This window comes from Bidens hawaiensis, unplaced genomic scaffold, assembly GCF_021521415.1.
Source record: "Bidens hawaiensis isolate Kalapana, Puna unplaced genomic scaffold, B.hawaiensis_p1.1 tig00023401_1, whole genome shotgun sequence".
In the NCBI taxonomy this organism is placed as follows: Eukaryota; Viridiplantae; Streptophyta; class Magnoliopsida; order Asterales; family Asteraceae; genus Bidens; species Bidens hawaiensis.
The window spans coordinates 320,886-334,791 of NW_027493668.1; positions in this window are offsets into that span (position 1 = coordinate 320,886).

Consider the following 13,906-nt stretch of genomic DNA (forward strand, 5'->3'; position numbering starts at 1 on the left):
CTGTCCTGTAACATTCCTAGGGGATTCCCTAGGGGGATAGGTGTCACAACGATAACCCGATAAGTCAGGTTGATCCGCGGGTACCTCGTAAGGAATTACCGCATCTGTACCTTCTCCTATCTCCTCTGGTTCTTCCTCAGTTTCTTCCTCCGGATCCTCCTCCTCCTCCTCAGGCCTTGTTGGTAGGGTATTAGGTACACGATCAATGGATCTTGACATATTCCTGCACAATGGTTAGTGATAAGAATAATATCCTTCTATATTAATCATAGTAAGATACGTGCAGGTATATATACACATAAGCACAAACAATCGTTTATATACACATATGTTGCTGTTTTTACCTATTCGATTGTTTATCGAATTCCTCTCGAATTTCCTCGTACAAACAAGTCTGTTATTACGTTCCGGACCATAATAACCCACTTGTCCATTCGCGTTCATCACGAGAATCATTCGTGTATATTATTTAATATTATTTTATTCCCAGAGTTAATCGAGCCTACGGTTATCTTAGGGTATCCTAAGGGACATCCTAATTCTTTATAACCAATGGCTCTGATACCAACTTCTGTCACACCCCGACTAGGTAGTTGCGGAAGCGTAATACGGGAATGTAACAGATAACACTGGTATCAACAACATTGTTTATAAAGAAATTCATAAACTAATTTACATTATATTACATTGGTATGTACTATGTTTACAAACTAGGTGAAAAACACATAACCGGTTTACGAGCTTCTTATACAGTATTATATCAGCGTCTATTCACAGCTATTCAACTTTCTTCCTAACACCAAGCATGTAAGCAAATCATTCCACGTTTGCTTTACCTGAAAAGCATGTTAAAACGGGTCAACTACGTCTAGTTGGTGAGTTTCAAGTTTCACGAGTTTCAATGAAATCAGTACACGAGTTCGTAAAGTTTACAGTGTGTATGTATATATGTCTGTGTATGATGTATTATACTAAGCCACAAGTGAACCCGAAACGAGCTACACTGCATGGCCTCTCCTGCCCATGCACTCCTGTTAGCATTTAACAGCCAATTTGCCCCATGTATGTACTATGTCTAACACCACATAGCAGTATGTAAATATAATGACAATGTGCAACTGGTTTTACATATGTTCCGGCTTACCCCACCGGCTCTGTCACAGTTGGGTTTGTCAAACCGATAGTACTATCCACACGCCACCGGCACGAAGTTAATCACTTGTGTTTGTGGGGACTTGTCAAGTGTTAGTACTTAGATAATCCACATCATCACACGTTTTCAAGTATATCAGTATATGTAAACATGCTTTTCACCCCAAAAGTTCGTAAAACAGTTTAGAAAGTGGGGGTCGTGAAACTCACCTTAGCGTAGTTCGCACAGAAATCACATATCAAATAGTCAGATGTCTCGTTTATAGCCTGATTCCTATAAACGGTATCGTATTGTTATTACTAGTACAGTGTTTAAGCTAAGTCGGGCTGTATAGATAATCTGGGTATAGCTGTTAGGCCCAGAACATGACCATAGTCTTAGATTGTGACGTTGTGTACTATGAAATGTTTAAAACTGGATTTGGCTCAGTTTCACCGTTTTCCGAGCCTAGCTCAGTTGATCGTTTATACGTTTCGGGATTAGGTAAGATCACATAAAACTTAAGTAAATATATTGATTGATAAAATGATTTGATTTATGAAAGAATTTTAAAGTTTCGGTGTCTGGTTTGATTGCAGGGTTCGTTTCCGTTTTTACACGGTTTTGATTATACAAAACGCGCACAATTCACCCGAATTGTCCGGAATTCTCGTAAAAAGTTCGTTTTTATTAATATCATTCAAAAATATGATATTTGGCCACTTTTGAGATTTTGACTTACCAGTCAGTCCGTTAAACACAAAACTGCCGGTTTCGTTAAAACAATTATAATTTAAATCTTTGATTAATCATAACTAAATATGTACTTATATATAAATTATGTAAATTTTTGTAAAAATACATTAAGACATGGAGAATTTTATAAAAATATTTCCAGAAATTTTATGATTAATTATTTATTTATAAAAATTCATTTAATAGGTTATAATCGTGTAATAAATGGCCCGTTTATATCAAACGACCTCCGAAAAATCTGATAATTTTTACCAATGACCTCAATGTTATTACATAGCCCCTGCAAAATTTCCAGAACCTAACTCTTTTGACAAAATGTCTTTTTGTGCGTTTTTCGGCTGTTAAAATTCGGTTACGCCATGATTACACAAACCATACTTAGACATTTCCAATGATTCCCAAACTTTACCAGTCATCTTACCATCACATATTAAACTCCAAAACCAAGTTTCATAATTTTGAAATATGTTTAGCTATTTTTCCCAAATAAACGCTCATAAACGGGAATAAATTCACCAAATATTCTCCGTTTATCGAAAAATTACCAAATTTGAACAGGGACTCATTTATATGATCCCTAATGTCCCTGCAAATATTCAGAAGCTAACAACAAGCACGTCACAACCTAATACTAAACAGCCCCTAAACGAGTATTACGGGTTTACCTTGTCGGTTTTCGATGAATTTTGCTAGCTTAAACGACTTTCCGGGTCTCGGGTTGCAAACTCAGTATATCTACATATCATGTAACATCAAACCAAGCATAAATCATCCATGTAACAGCCTTGATAATTAGGGTTTCGGTTTTGGGTTCAAACCGAACTTTCTAACCGTAAAAACGTTGTATTCATGTTCTAATCCGCGTTTTTGACCAAAAAAGTATATGTTCCAGGTTTGTAAACATGTTTAACATCAACACATAATTTTACTTGATTTTTAGGGGTTTTGGATGGTTAAACATGTTTAAAACTAATTAAAACATGTTTATATATTAATCATATACATCAAACTTTGTTAAAACTTTATGGAATTTGATCTCACCTTAGGGTTTGAAAGGAAGTTGAGAGCACAGGGGTTTAGAGCTGCTGGACTTTAAAGTTTGTTGTATGTTAAAATGAATAACAAATCTTGTTGAATAAGCTTTATAAAAGAAAACATGTGTGGGGTTTAAGGGCTGCCGATCGGAATATTTTATGGGGCCTTAATGGGCTGTTTTGGCCCATTACACTATACATACAAGCCCAAACATGAAAAGCCCACTTCAAATTTAGTTCGGGTCCGGTTTTTCGCAAGAAAATTAATTCGGGTGTGAGAAATAGCGCAAAAACGTGTGTTTTTCAGCTTATTTTTTGTAAAATAAGAAAAACGTAATGACTCGTTGTAAAATTCCAAAATATTTTCACGGATGGCTTAGAACATGTCATATAAGTGTTTTATAAATCTTTTTCGGCTTAACGGATGCTACAATGCTTGTTTTGATATTAACGATTGCGTTTAAGCTTATAGCCTATCGATAAACGAAACCTTTTTCGTTTAAAGAGTTTTAAACGTACTGGGGCCTAAATATCAATATGTTAGCCTCTATAACATATATATAACTCGTATATGACCCCTCAGTATGTATACGGGTCATAATTAGTATCGGTCGGTTACTCGCTTAAGCACTACGAATTAACCGATTTATCGTTTAATTGCTACGTAATAAATATAGTATACCTCGTTTTATCATGAATGTCACACATATTCAACCTATTAAAGGTAAAATGCAACACTTTTTGACTTAAACCACTTGTCAATGACTTTTATAACTTATGTATCATTTCAGATCATAGTTTAAGAGCAAATGGTGCATTTAGAGATCAAATTTCAGTTATGTTTCTCTTCAAAACAAGTTCTTTAGTAAACTGAAAAGATCTCATGAATGGGATCATATTGACTAAGTAGATTTTTTAATACTTCATTCTTAGCATTATTATAACTACAAAAATAGGTCAACAACAGGTCTAGACTTAACATGATTTTCATATATTTGGTGATATGATTAAGTTTCAATTAAGTTTCAGAAAATTCAATTTATAACACATATTGTTTTCTGATGCTCCTTATCTATCCTCAAGGCTTATTTGGCTTTCCCCAGATCACCCAAATTTGACTTTGACCCCCTGGTTTTGTTTAAAACTTTTAATGAAAGAACATATTTTTGAAAATTTATAAGATATTTCTTTTCAAATCTACAAACATATGTGAGGTTGAACGTTGGACTTACATGCTATGCAAATCGGACTTACAGACCTTTCATTCAGGATGTTTAAAGGACTTATATTATTGCCTCCACCCTTGTAGTTCTGGAATTAACCCACATGTTTATATTTTTCCAATAAAAATTTGTGAACATGTATCAACTTTTGGTTGACTAAATATTTGAAATTAAAGTAGTTCACAGCTGGTCTTTGTCATTCTTTATAAGATGTTACATTTTGGGAAACCAAAGACCAACAGGTTTGTGTATGACTGGATAATTACTTTTCTACCTATCATTTGAAAAGATTTATCTAGGAATATGTATAGACAACAATGTAACTCTACATAAATCTTAGCATTTTCTTTATGTTTATATCACCTTAGATTTTACATATCATGAGAAAGCAAACATACATGTCGATGACTGTACTGAGAGCCCTTTTAGCCTAATAAATCCATATGATTGGCTAAGTAGTCAATATACTATCATTTCCCATTTATATTCAGTTTAATATTCAATCACCTAATGTCTATTAATTGGCAGGTAAATGGTTGTTCTGTTTGATCACAAGTAGTCAACAAGACCAAACATACATTGTGAATATATGTCCTTTCAAAGTCAGAGCTATTGACATAGTTTTAAGTTAAGGAATAGAAAACAAGTTATAATTGCCCCAAATGCTTTTAGTTTTCTTGTTAATGGCAATACTTTTAATCTTTGCAGATTGCAGGACCAAACACACACAAGTGTATGTCCTTCCAACTGGGCAAATGACATAATTTTCAGCAAAGATAACTACCTGAGACTTTTCATTGAAAAATCCTTCTTTTAAGCTTCTTTAAAGCATGAACTGAATAGTATTATCATGTCTCTACACCATTAACAACTTGCTCCTATTTTGATCAAAATTTTGTGATTATGCAAAAATTCATTTGATAATTCATTTGAAACCTTTAATTTTGACATAAAAACATATTTTGACACAAAGAGTTGTATCATATTCAAAACTTAATCATTCTTAACATCATCAAAACAAGTAGACATTCTTAACATTCATAGTCTGATCTATCCTAATAATATCTAGATGATCAGATAGCACATATATTCAAGCAATCATAATCAAGTGATTACTCATGATATCAGATAAGCATTTAATTCACATAGACAGATCAAACTTCTAATCATAACATCAAATCAGTTAACTGATAATCAATCATCAGTATCAATGACACATAAATTGCACAGATAATCAGTTAAGCACAAAACAGTTAACATCAAACAAGTAACATATTCATAACATATTCATTCAACATTCAAAGTATGTGACCACAAGCAAGAATAGTAAATTAGTACATAGAGACACACACTAAGCACATATCCTCAATCAGACCTCATCTGAGTTGATCATACCCAGAGCTTTCAAAAGAAAGTTGAATCTGGTTCTGTCAGGTGGTTTGGTGAATAGGTCAGCCAAGTTGTCACTTGTGTCAACTCTCTGCATTTCAATCAAACTTTTTTCATTACAATCTCTAATGAAGTGATGTCTGATTTCAATATGCTTAGTCTTTGAATGTTCGACTGTATTCTTGATAGTAAAGTATGCAGCAGTATTATCAATGAAAATAAGAGTGTTCAGAAAATTCAAACCATAATCCAGCATTTGGTTCTGAATCCAGAGAACTTGGGCACAACAAGCAGATGCAGTACCATATTCAGCTTCTGCAGTTGAGATTGAGATAGTTGTTTGCTTCTTGCAATGCCATGACACTAGCCTTTCTCCTAAAAATTGACATCCACCTGAGGTTGACTTCCTGCTCATGTTGCATCCATCATAATCACTGTCTGTGTATGCAATAAGGTCAAAAGATTGGTTATTTGGATACCAAATTCCTAAGTCTGGTCTTCCCTTCAAATATCTGAATATTCTCTTAACAGCATTCATGTGGGAGACTTTTGGACTTGCTTGGAATCTTGCACAGACACACAAAGCATACATAATGTCAGGTCTTGTAGCAGTTAGGTACATCAGGGATCCAATCTTGGCTCTATATTCATGTTCATCCACAGGCTCCCCCTTTTCAACACCAATCATCTTTTCTTTGGTGTTCATTGGAGTTGAAGCTGTCTTCTATTCATGACATTTGAACTTGTTCAAAATGTCCTGCACATACTTAGTTTGATGAATGAAGATCCCTTCAGCTTTCTGTTGAACTTGCAGTCCTAAAAACAAGTTCATTTCTCCCATAGAAGGTCATGCTGTATTTGGACTTCATGACCTCTTCAAACTCCATGCACATTTGTTCATTGGTTGAACCAAATATGATATCATCCACATAGACTTGTAACAGTAGCAAATCTGATCCCTTTCTTTTGTAAAAGAGGGTCTTGTCAATGGCTCCCCTTGTGAAACCATTTTTAAGAAGATGATTTGACAGCTCAATGTACCATGCTCTAGGAGCTTGATGCAATCCATAAAGGGTTTTGTTTAGCTCATACACCCTATTTGGATACATTGGATCCTCAAAAACTGGAGGTTGAGCAACATATACCTCTTCATCAATCTTCCCATTTAGGCATGCAAACTTAACATCAAGCTGGAACACTCTAATATTCTTTGTGGCAGCATATGCAAGGAAAATCCTGATAGCCTCAAGTCTTGCAACTGGTGCAAAGACTTCCTCAAAGTCTATTCCTTCTTCTTGAAGACATCCCAGTGCCACAAGTCTAGCCTTATTCTTAATCACCAAACCCCTTTCATTTTGTTTCTGAAAACCCATTGTGCCAATTTCTAATCTGTTTCTTGGCCTATCAACCAGATCCCAGACATGGAGATCTCTGAATTGTGCTAGTTCCTCCTGCATTGCTTCCACCCAACTGTTGTCCTTTAGTGCTTGAACAATGTTCATTGGTTCTATTTGGGATAGAAAGCAGGAATATAAACAAATTTTTGCAATTTCAGAATGGCTTCTAGTAAGTCTTTCATTTATATCCGCAATGATGTTTTCAGAGGGATGATTCTTTTCAACATAAGGGGTTTGAAATATCATATCTGCAGACATGTTTGTTTCAAGATTTGATTCATTGAGATCTGGTTCTACAATGATCAATTCTGTTTCAGCATCATGAAACTCTGGTGCTTCTTCATTGTTCTGACTTGAGTTAGACGCACCATTGTTTCCAATATTCAAGCTTTCAAACAAATGTTGAAACCTTGCGGTAGTCACATCTTCTTCAGTTGTTTGGTTGCTTGGGTTCTCCTCAGTCTGAACTTGATTATTCCCTACTTCTTAATTGTTTTGAACAAGCTCTGCATGATCTTGTTCTTGGTCAATAATGTCACTTGAGATACCCTTGATAAATGTATACTCCTTTTCTTTGCTAGCAACCTTCTTCCATAACCCTTCTAAGTCCAATGTTTTCTTCTTTTTCTCTTCAAATACACTGGTCTTGTAGAATGAGTCATCAAAGTCTTCAGGATAAATCTTGAAAGACCTTATCAATTTTTCATGATCAAACAGCCATGCTGCACCATCAACTGTATTGAACTGATTCTCATTAAAGATTATATCAGATGATTCAATAACACTCATATGGTCTTTCACATGTACTCTGTAAGCTTTTGAGTGTGTTGAATAACCAACTAAGAAACAATCCAAGGATTTAGTTTGAAACTTGTTCAAGTAATCCCTGTTGTTCAGAAGTAAACATTTGCATCCAAAGGGCTTGAAAAACATGATATAAGGCTTTCTGTTCTTGAATATTTCATATGGAGTCTTGTTATGCCTCTTGTTGACAAGTACCCTGTTTTGAACATAGCATACAGTATTGATGGATTCAGCCCAAAATGTCACAGGTAAATTTGCATCTGCTATCATGGTTCTTGCAGCTTCAATAAGTGTTATGTTTCTTCTTTCTGCAACACCATTTTGTTCAGGAGTTCTAGGAGCTGTGAATTGTTGAAATATTCCCTTTTCTGTGCAAAATTCTCCCATAACTCCATTTTTGAACTCAATACCATTGTCACTTCTCATTGTTTTAACTTTCATATTCAGTTTGTTCTCAATCATTGTCACACAACCCTTAATTAACTCTGCAGTCTCATCCTTTGTACACAAGAAATAAACCCAAGTATATCTTGAATAATCATCAATGATCACTAGACAATATCTTTTCTTTCCTATACTTGGTACACTCACAGGACCAAAAAGATCCATGTGAAGTAATTCAAGTACTTGATCAATTGAGTTGATGAGCTTTGGTTTATGAGTTGACTTGTGTTATTTTCCCTTTTGACATGAACTGCAATGTTCTTCCACTTTGAACTATCTTGTAGGTAAGCCAATGACATGCTCACCCTTAACAAGTTTGTTCATATTCTTCAGATTCACATGACATAGTTTTCTGTTCCACAATTTTTACTCATTTTCAGTGGCTCTGGAAACAAAACATTTACCACCCCTTGAAACAGCTTCCTTCATGTTTAGCTCATATAGGTTGCCATTTCTAGGTGCCATCATCATAATCATTTCAGGTGGGATTACAAATTCAGGTTTTAAGATGAAACTGTGTGAGTCATCAAAACCAACTTTGTATCCCATATCACACATTTGTGATATGCTTAACAGATTGTATTGTAAGCCTTCAACATGAAACACATTATCAAATGAAACTTTTTAATTTGTTAAGATTCCTTTCCCAACTATCTTTCCACCATTTTCATCACTTCCAAATGCCACAGGACCATCAAACATTTCTTCATAATTAACCAGTGACCTCTTGTCACAAGTCATGTGCCTAAACATCCACTATCCATGTATCATATGTCATTCAGTGGAGTGGACTGCTCCTGCACAAAATAAAAAGTTTGATTAGTTAGGTGATGAAGTGCAAGTCATTTCATCTTGCAACTCATCAGTTTCAATTTCAGTGGCTGTCCTAGAAGTGAGTGTTGTTGGTTCAGGATCTTCATGAGTCAACTCAAGGTTGTCTGAGTTATCTGTTTCATATCCACACTCTCTTGGAGTTTTCACAAATGATGTGGTGTTCTTTCTTTCATCATCTGTTTTTGTAGCTTCTTGCACAACATACTCCTTCTCTTCAGAGTAGTCTCTCACATCAGCAGTTTTTCAACTTTGGTTTCATCTTGGGTTTCCAAAGAAAACCTTGTGGTTCATATCCATGCTTTAATAAGAACTTCTCATCACCTGTCAATTCGGATGGTTTTTTTCTTGAAGAGACACTTTTGTTTCTGGTCTTTTCATTACTAGATGAACCTTGAGATTCATCAGACTTGACTGATTGAGTGTCTTGTTTGATTCTCAAAGGCTGATAATTCTTCTTGACAGCTTTCTCATGCTTCTTCGGAGACATACTTCTTCTTATTGATTTAGTCACTTGTTTCTTTGTTTTGATATCAGTTTTCTTTTCATTTCTTGTCTCCTTTACTGATTTCAATTCATCTTTGTTCATGGTTTCATTTCCACACACCTTTCCTTTTCCTAGGTAAGCATCATACTTTTCCTTGTACTGAACAAAGTCTTGGCCATACTTTGTTTCATCTGGGACATGAAAGGGTTTGAATTTGAATCTTTCATTACATGAATCTGTGTGGTGACCATATTCATGACACTTTTTGCACCAAACCTTTCCTTTGAATATCTCATGTTCTTTTGGTTTCTTGAACCTTTCACTTGGTTTAGGTGGCTTGACTACAAGAGTCTTCTGTGTCTTCAGACTATCAAAATCAATAGAGAAAGGTACAAATTCTTCAATTTGATGTCTTGTCTTTCAACTTTGCTTTTAACAAAGACAATTTTCTCCATAATCATAGGTTCTTCATCACTACTTTCTCTATGCCTTGACTGTCTTTTCTCATATTCTTCCATGGTTTCCACTTCTCCAACATCAAGCACTTCATGACTAGAAAAGATTGGATAAACAGGGATAAAATTTTCTGAAATCAACTTCTTCAGTTACTCTCTTCTTTTTGTTTTGTTTTATCCTTTCCAACACAGCCTTGGCTGGTGGCTTGACTACATTGTAGCTCACCTTTTTCTTTTCATAACTGTCATAGGAAACATGCTCTCTTCTTATTTTCTCATTCTGTTTCTTCATTCTAGGTGTTACAGGTGGATACATAGGAAGTTTGTCAATATATTCTGGTTTCTTGTATCTTCTTCCTCTTTCAGCTTCTTTGATCTGTTCATCTATGATCTGATCACTCAAATCACTCAAACTATCTTGATTGAGATCATTAGAATCAAAGTCATCCTCAGAGACTTATCTTCTTTTACTTCTTCTTTCACAACAAATTCATGTTCTTCATTCACTTCAACATTTCTGTATAAATCAACAAATTCTCTTTTTCATCAAACACTTCTTTGAATTGTTGCAGGTATGCATCTCTTTTCTCTTTATCAACTTTTTGTCACACCCCGACTAGGTAGTTGCGGAAGCGTAATACGGGAATGTAACAGATAACACTGGTATCAACCACATTGTTTATAAAGAAAATTCAACAACTAATTTACATCATATTACATTGGTAGGTACTAAGTTTACAAACTAGGTGAAAAACACATAACCGGTTTACGAGCTTCTTATACAGTATTATATCAGCGTCTATTCACAGCTATTCAACTTTCTTCCTAACACCAAGCATGTAAGCAAATCATTCCACCTTTGCTTTACCTGAAAAGCATGTTAAAACGGGTCAACTACGTCTAGTTGGTGAGTTTCAAGTTTCACGAGTATCAATGAAATCAGTACACGAGTTCGTAAAGTTTACAGTGTGTATGTGTACATGTATGTGTATGATGTATTATACTAAGCCACAAGTGAAACCGAAACGAGCTATACTGCATGGCCTCTCCTCCCCATGCACTCCTGTTGGCATTTAACAGCCAATTTGCCCCATGTATGTACTATGTCTAACACCACATAGCAGTATGTAAATATATAATGACAATGTGCAACTGGTTTTACATATGTTCCGGCTTACCCCACCGGCTCTGTCACAGTTGGGTTTGTCAAACCGATAGTACTATCCACACGCCACCGGCACGAAGTTAATCACTTGTGTTTGTGGGGACTTGTCAAGTGTTAGTACTTAGATAATCCACATCATCACACGTTTTCAAGTATATCAGTATATATAAACATGCTTTTCACCCCAAAAGTTCGTAAAACAGTTTAGAAAGTGGGGGTCGTGAAACTCACCTTATCGTAGTTCGCACGGAATTTACGTATCAGTAAGTCAAATGTCTCGTTTATAGCCTGATTCCTATAAACGGTATCGTATCGTTAATACTAGTACAGTGTTCAAGCTAAATCGGGCTGTATAGATAATCTGGGTATAGCTGTTAGGCCCAGAACATGACCATAGTCTTAGATTGTGACGTTGTATACTATGAAATGTTTAAAACTGGATTTGGCTCAGTTTCACCGTTTTCCGAGCCTAGCTCAGTTGATCGTTTATACGTTTCGGGATTAGGTAAGATCACATAAACTTAAGTAAATGTATTGATTGATAAAATGATTTGATTTATAAAAGAATTTTAAGGTTTCGGTGTCTGGTTTGATCGCAGGGTTCGTTTCCGTTTTCACACGGGTTTGATTATACAAAACGCGTACAATCCACCCGAATTGTCCGGAATTTTCGTAAAAAGTTTGTTTTTATTAATATCATTCAAAAATATGATATTTGACCACTTTTGATATTTTGACATACCAGTCAGTCCGTTAAACACAAAACTGCCGGTTTCGTTACAACAATTATAATTTAAATCTTTGATAAATCATAACTAAATATGTAATTATATATAAATTATGTAAATTTTTGTAAAAATACATTAAGACATGGAGAATTTTATAAAAATATTTCCAGAAATTTTATGATTAATTATTTATTTATAAAAATTCATTTAATAGGTTATAATCATGTAATAAATGGCCCGTTTATATCAAACGACCTCCGAAAAATCCGATAATTTTTAACAATGGCCTCAATGTGATTACATAGCCCCTGCAATATTTCCAGAACCTAACTCTTTTGAAAAAATGCCTTTTTGTGCATTTTTCGGCTGTTAAAACTCGGTTAAATCATGATTGCACAAACCATACTTAGGCATTTCCAATGATTCCCAAACTTTACCAGTGATCTTACCATCCCATATCAAACTCCAAAACCAAGTTTCAGAATTTTTCAATATGTTTAGCTATTTTTCCCAAATAAACGCTCTTAAACGGGAATAAATTCACCAAATATTCTCCGTTTATCGAAAAATTACCAAATTTGAACAGGGACTCATTTATATGATCCCTAATGTCCCTGCAAATTTTCACAAGCTAACAACAAGCACGTCACAACCTAATACTAAACAGCCCCTAAACGAGTGTTACGGGTTTACCTTGTCGGTTTTCGATGAATTTTGCTAGTTTAAACGATTCTCCGGGTCTCGGGTTGCAAACTCAGTATATCTACATATCATATAACATCAAACCAAGCATAAATCATCCATGTAACAGCCTTGATAATTAGGGTTTCGGTTTTGGGTTCAAACCGAACTTTCTAACCGTAAAAACGTTGTATTCATGTTCTAATCCGCGTTTTTGACCAAAAAAGTATATGTTCCTGGTTTGTAAACATGTTTAACATCAACACATAATTTTACTTGATTTTTAGGGTTTTTGGATGGTTAAACATGTTTAAAACTAACTAAAACATGTTTATATGTTAATTATATAAATCAAACTTGGTTAAATCTTTGTAAAATTTGATCTTACCTTAGGGTTTTTGAAAGGGAGTTGAGAGAACAGGGGTAGAGCTGCTTGGACTTCAAAATTCAGTAGGTTGGAATGAATAATAAGTCTTAGAGTGTAAGTTATAAAAAGGTGTGTAGTTTGGTACCAATAATTCCGATCGGAATTCTTTAAATGGCCCTTAATGGGCTGTTTTGGCCCATTACTCCAATCACACAAGCCCAAACATGAAAAGCCCACTTCAAGTTTAGTTCGGGTTCGGTTTTTCGCAAGAAAATTAATTCGGGTGTGAGAAATAACGTAAAAACGTGTGTTTTTCAGCTTATTTTTGTAAAATAAGAAAAACGTACTGACTCGTTGTAAAATTCCAAAATATTTTCACGGATGGCGTAGAACATGTCATATAAGTGTTTTATAAATCTTTTTCGGCTTAACGGATGCTACAATGCTTGTTTTGATATTAACGATTGCGTTTAAGCTTATAGCGTATCGATAAACGAAACCTTTTTCGTTTAAAGAGTTTTAAACGTACCGAGGCCTAAATATCAATATGTTAGCCTCTATAACATATATATGACTCGTATATGACCCCTCAGTATGTATACGGGTCATAGTTAGTATCAGTCGGTTACTCGTTTAAGCACTACGAATTAACCGATTTATCGTTTACTTGTTACGTAATGAATATAGTGTACCTCGTTTTGTCATGAATGTCACACTTTTGGCATAAAGTTGTTGTTGAAGGGTGGTGGAACAGCTTTATATATGTCCTTTTCACTTACTTGGTTTAGAATACAACAGATGTTTCCTGTGGATACCAAGTTCTTCGGGAATTCATTCTCAACTTGAAATTTTGTGTTCTGTACCTTCTCTTCAACAATCGTTTTCTTTAGCCCATCAATCTCAGTGATGTATCTGGTTTGATTTTTGTAACTGATCATGCAATCAACTTCCAAGCTTTTAATCTTTTCTTCACTGATCAGTTCACTAGACTCATGCCCATTGATGATACTTTG